Consider the following 6,101-nt stretch of genomic DNA (forward strand, 5'->3'; position numbering starts at 1 on the left):
TTGCTGGCCTGATAAGAAATTAAATATTATAATCATGATAATATACATGATATATGGGATGTAATGAATAATTCATAAACCTACATATATACATGTATATGAAACATTTGTTCAAAAAATGTTACATGGTTAAATGTAATATGAAATCACTTGCCTAGTAACAAATGAAAATAATCATTTGGTCTGAAAGACCACCCCTTCCCCCCCCCCCCCCCCCCCCCATATAAAATAAGTAAAATGGTAGCTCCTCAGATGTAGGGTGAATATAATGCATCACCATATAGCCTATGAGTATGACACATTGAAAGGATACATTTTAACTATTAAGAAATAAAATTAAATGTGCAATAATCAGATAATATAAATAAAGAAATGAATATTTTATATCAAATTGGGTTGAGAATAAGATTCTGTTTGATTTTACGAACAAAAACAATTAAGATTCTTTTTGAAAAATGTGCATGGCTCTTAAAAGGGCCGTTTTAAACAGATCTGTAGCAGAAATTATCTTCAGACTGTACGAATTGTTAGGATAACTCCGTTGTTTTCTTCAAGTGACCGTACTGGCAACTGCCCTGCACTACAGTCTACATGTATACAATAATATAATTATTTCTCCTTTGACTTCATCATGTTCATTAACTGTTACTGGTCTACTGTTCTTTTGAGAAAAGTAAAGTGAACGGCTTTCATTTTCCACATTGTTCTATAAACTGTTTCGGTATCTTAACTTTGTCGGTGTGATGAATTTTTCATCATTTTCATGTCCTGAACTCGGCACTGGAACTCGGGTCATATAAGTTAATCTATAGAAACATTTCACATATAATCCGCTCCAATCAATTGTTCGCTAAATGTCAGTGTTTTGGCATAATTTGAGCAGAAAATTCGTGAAACTGTAGTCTTTAATGTTGTTTTTCAACACACATGTTTACATTCATGGAAGCTGCCATTTTTTTCTACCAGACTATATATATAACCGCTGATTTGATTGGATAACTCTATTTCCGGGATTTCCGATCGGCCAATCAGATAGTCGTTATCATTAATACACGGAATGTGTTCAAATTTGAAACTAAAAATATTGTACGAGTATGTATCCTGTCCAGCATTGTCCAGCTGTGGTTACATTAATCATGTTAATAATAATTAATACTCAACAACCTTCGATAAATAAAGAAATAGACATTAAAGGCAGAACATTTAGGTATGACATTAGCTGTTGAACCAAGAATTTACGATGAGACGATGTGCTGATCTGAGATAGTAGTCTCAGTGCTGATGTAGGGCAGACGTACAGCAGATACAGGTAATTTTTAAGAGATTTTACATTTGATTTTTACATCATGAATATTTTTAATTAAAATTTAAAAAAAAGATATACACCCCCTTTAGTTTCATTCATGGGCTCTGTTAGTTCACACTTTGAGAATGACCATTTGGTGTTCTGAAAAGGGGGAGGTGGGAATGTAATAATAATTTTATTATTCAATATTGAATTACATTGTGTGCCTTCACAATCAAGGAAAGATGTTTACAGTTTACTACACAATGTCAGGCACATTCAACTTAATTTTGTCATGTTCTGATTTGGATGGACATGCAACACAAAAAATCCCTAAAGGTAATTATAATATTATGTTTTAGAGTCTTTATACTTAACTGAAAGAAGCTTCTTAATTATATATGTATATTGTATGATAAATATCAGTAATATATGATGCATACAGGTCATGACCAGAATTAAAAATTATTAATAAAATGTTTTTACATTTTTTTTTAGGTTGTCCATATATTAAAAGGGATTGATCATGGTGAAGGTACAAAGCTGCAAAAATGATGACTGCATGTGCATCGATCAATATCCACTCAATAATATGAAAACACGATGAAAACAAACGATGAAAACAAACGAACCAGCAGCAGAAAAGAAATTTGAGTATAAGATTATTGAAAGGTACTTATTGAATTATTTTTTCATCCTTCCCACACTTGAAATAAAAATACATTAATCATGTTAATCATTCACATCTATAAGCTGTAAACACATCTCAAAACATTGATCTGATCATCATGCACAATGGTAAATCATGGCTATTATGTGAACAAAATGAGGTGTCTGGTATGCTTCAACCAGATAGTAAACCAACAACAAACACAACATAAAGGGAAAGATAATATGAGGCTAAATAAAAATATATGCATGGTTCCAATTACCTAACCTACCTTTTTTTTAGTCTTAACAATAGCCTACCCTAAAGATTTTTTTGTCATTTTTCAGTAAGTACTGTTTAAGTCAGAATGTTGCTACCCTAGACATGATAGACTCAATGTAAAAAAAAAACATAAAATAAAAAAATTCTTACCTACCCTAATTTTTTATACGACCGCAAAAAAATTTTGTGGTCGTATATTGGTATGACGTTGGCGTCGTCGTCGTCGTCGTCCGAATACATATTGGTTTTCGCACTCTAACTTTAGTTTAAGTGAATGGATCTTTATGAAATTTGACCATAAGGTTAAATACCACAAAAGGAAGGTTGGGATTGATTTTGGGGGTTATGGTACCAACAGTTAAGGAATTAGGGGCCAAAAAGGGGCCAAAATTGAGCATTTTCTAGTTTCCAGACAATAACTGTGGAACGGTGTATGGATCTCTCTGAAATTATACTACAAGTTTCCATACCACAAAGGGATGGTTAGGATTTGCTTTGGGGGGTTATGGCTCAAACCGTTTAGGAATTAGGGGCAAAAAAGGGGGAAAAACAAGGTTGTCCTGGTTAATGGACAAATACTTTAGTACAAAACATAATTTAAAGCAGTGTAAGGGAGATAAATCAAATACATCATTGAAATTATTTCCCTTACACTGCTTTTAAATTATGTATAAAGTAATGGTTAATGAACAATAAAGATAATCTAAAACAGTGTAAGGGAGGTAATCTAAATACAACGTTTTGGTTACTTCCCTTACACTGCTTTTAAATTATGTTTAAAGAAATGCATATTTTTAAAGAAATGCATATTTATAAAGGAAGACCAGTAAAAATATCTGCAAATGTTTTCATCTTTTTTTTTTACAAAAAAATCCATATGAAAGATTTGACACTATATTTTTATTAATTCTATTATAAAATAGATTAACATGATTAAGATAGCACTATGGTAAATTTAAATGGGTAATTATGGTTGCCATCTCCATTGGAAACTTGAATTGAGATTATGACCATATCTTGAGGGAAAGAATTTTTTTGGGGGAAAAAGGGGGGGGATAAAAAGAAATTGTGGGGGGCCAATTTTTTCTCATTTCAGATTTCAGAAATTAAAAAGAATTATTCTTCAAATATTATTTTTTTTTCAAATTTCAAATATTAAAAAATTTCAAGAAGTAATCTTTAATTGCACAGTATGGCGCATTAGATTTGTAAAATCTTTGATCACATTTATTTATTTGTTATGCCGAATCTAACAGTGTATTTAGATTTTTAATTTTGGGTCCAGTTTTCAAATTGGTCTACATTAATGTCCAAAGGGTCCAAAATTAAACTTTGTTTGATTTTAGCAAAAATTGAATATATGAGGTTCTTTGATATGCTGAATCTAAACATGTATTTAGATTTTTGATTTTTGGCCCAGTTTTCAAGTTGGTCCAAATTGGGGTCCAAAATTAAACTTTGTTTGATTTCAACAAAAATTGAATATATGGGGTTCTTTGATATGCTGAATCTAACCATGTATTTAGATTTTTTATTTGTGGACCCCGTTATCTAATTGGTTCATATTGAGGTCAAAAGGGTCCAAAATTAAACTTTGTTTGATTTCATCAAAAATTGAATTATTGGGGTTCTTTGATATTCCCAATCTAACCGTGTATTTAGATTTTTAATTTTAAGTCCCGTTTTTTAAATTGGTCTACATTAAGGTCCAAAGGGTCCAAAATTAAACTTAGTTTGATTTTAGCAAAAATTGAATTCTTGGGGTTCTTTGATATTCCCAATCTAAACATGTGTTTAGATTTTTGATTATGGGCCCAGTTTTCAAGTTTGTCCAAGTTGGGGTCCAAAATTAAACTTTGTTTGATTTTAACAAAAATTGAATATATGGGGTTCTTTGATATGCTGAATCTAACCATGTATTTTGATTTTGGACATTGGACCATAATAGGTAAATTAAAAAAATTCAAGTTCTTAGACCACATTCTTTCTGTGTCAGAAACCTATGCTGTGTCAAATATTTAATAACAATCCAAATTCAGAGCTGTATCAAGCTTGAATGTTGTGTCCATACTTGCCCCAACTGTTCAGGGTTCGACCTCTGCGGTCGTATCAAGCTGCGCCCCAGCGAAGCATTTTATTTTTAAATGTAACTGGAACCACACATACTATTTTATTTGGCTTTGTGAGACACCTGGTCCATGAACAATAAAAGTCTATTTTGATAAAAAGAGATGTGTGTTATAAGTCTAAGAGACAGCAACCCAACAACTATAGCCAAAGATATCTAGAGAACACATAGTCTTCAACAATAGACATACATGTGTCAGTCTTCAACAATAGACATACATGTGTCTAAATTGCTCTAAGTGTATAAATGTTGTGAATAAATTACACACAAACACAAATAAAATATGCCAGTAACATATATTTTTGAATAATTGCAGACTGGAGCATGGTATTGTAATGTTATTTTAATTCAAAATTCTATGCATGTTATGATGTTTGATTTTTTTTCTTTCAGATTAATCAATGAAGACTTAATGGAACAGGATTGGAATGCAGAAACTTTGGACTTAATTCATGAATAATATCAATGGATGATGAAGAAAACTGACCAAACTGACAAAGTATTTCGTATGCATGTAAACTGAACATTTTTGTTTGTTTAACATTGTTTAATGCACAATAAACAAATTTGTAAAATTGAAAATTAAAACCATTTGTGAAAGATTTCAAGAGGACCAAAAGTTACCATGGATTTATGAATGATTTAACCAGAAAAATGATTTACATGTACAATTAAGTAAATACATCTTTGACTAAAAAATGATAATTTGTCAACGTTAATATTTTAAAGAGGTTGATCTTTTCGTTTAAAAGGTCTTAAATGTGGATGATGTATAAACTGTTGTAATTTCTTTAATTGTTGACTTGCATTAAAATGGTTATTGTCTTATTTCAAGTTTTCTTATTAATTCATTCAAAAATAAGCAGTGCATGCAAAATGATATCTAACATTTCAGTGGAATTGTCAATTTCCATTGAAATATCACTGGTTTTCTTTGGTTGATTGTTACAATTTCCAATGGAATTACCACTGGTATCCCAGTTGAAAACAATAAATGTCCAGTGGGAAAACAATGGTATTCCAACGAAGTTTTCACTGGTATTCCAATGGAATTTCCACTGTATCCCACTCGAGTATTCACCGGAATCCCACTGGATATTCCACTGATATCCCAATGGAAAACAATGAATGTCCAATGAAAATCCCGACCAAATTTCCCAGTGGTAATACAGTGGTATTCCAATGGAACTCTGATGGAACTCCACTGGTATTTTCAGTGAAATCCCACTTTACATTTTCAGTAGGGTATGCATGTATATATCTCACAGGCACTTGTCTCAGAAAAAAAAATCCTATATACTTTAATAAAAGTATATAGAAAAAATTCTGAGACAAGTGCCTGTGATATATCTGTCAGTACCAGAATAATAAATATAATTGTATCTTAATCTTTGGAAAAATCCGATTATTAAATTGTTAAATTCTTTTACGTCATAATTATATCAAAGTATACTTTTTAAAGTTTTAAATTTTAAAGTTAAAATGAATATTCCGTTTTGATCGGAGGAAAAACTTTTTAAACTGTAATGACATGGTAGTCAACTGATTTGTTGAATGGCTGATTACAGGTAATTAAAGCATGCAGTAATTTTCCATTACGACAGTGCGTGTACCCTGGGGTGTGTATAACCTATTAGAAATATCATAGTTTTCTAGAGAACATCCTGTCTATGTGTAATACAGATTGATGACATTACACAAAATTTTTTTCGTTAAATGTAGTTAAGTATCTGTGTCCATTCCCTATTGCAACACTA

At 31.2% G+C, this 6,101-nt stretch overlaps 1 long non-coding RNA gene across 1 annotated transcript; it reads left to right on the forward strand.

Annotated features, from left to right (window-relative positions):
* The first annotated feature begins 1,275 nt into the window (after positions 1 to 1,275).
* Positions 1,276 to 5,172, forward strand: LOC127717506 (uncharacterized). Its single transcript, XR_007989205.1, has 3 exons — positions 1,276 to 1,309; positions 1,784 to 1,957; positions 4,738 to 5,172. It is a non-coding gene; the product is annotated as an uncharacterized LOC127717506 (long non-coding RNA).
* The last annotated feature ends 929 nt before the right edge of the window (positions 5,173 to 6,101 follow it).

Source organism: Mytilus californianus, unplaced genomic scaffold (assembly GCF_021869535.1).
Source record: "Mytilus californianus isolate M0D057914Y unplaced genomic scaffold, xbMytCali1.0.p SCAF_10, whole genome shotgun sequence".
Classification (NCBI taxonomy): Eukaryota; Metazoa; Mollusca; class Bivalvia; order Mytilida; family Mytilidae; genus Mytilus; species Mytilus californianus.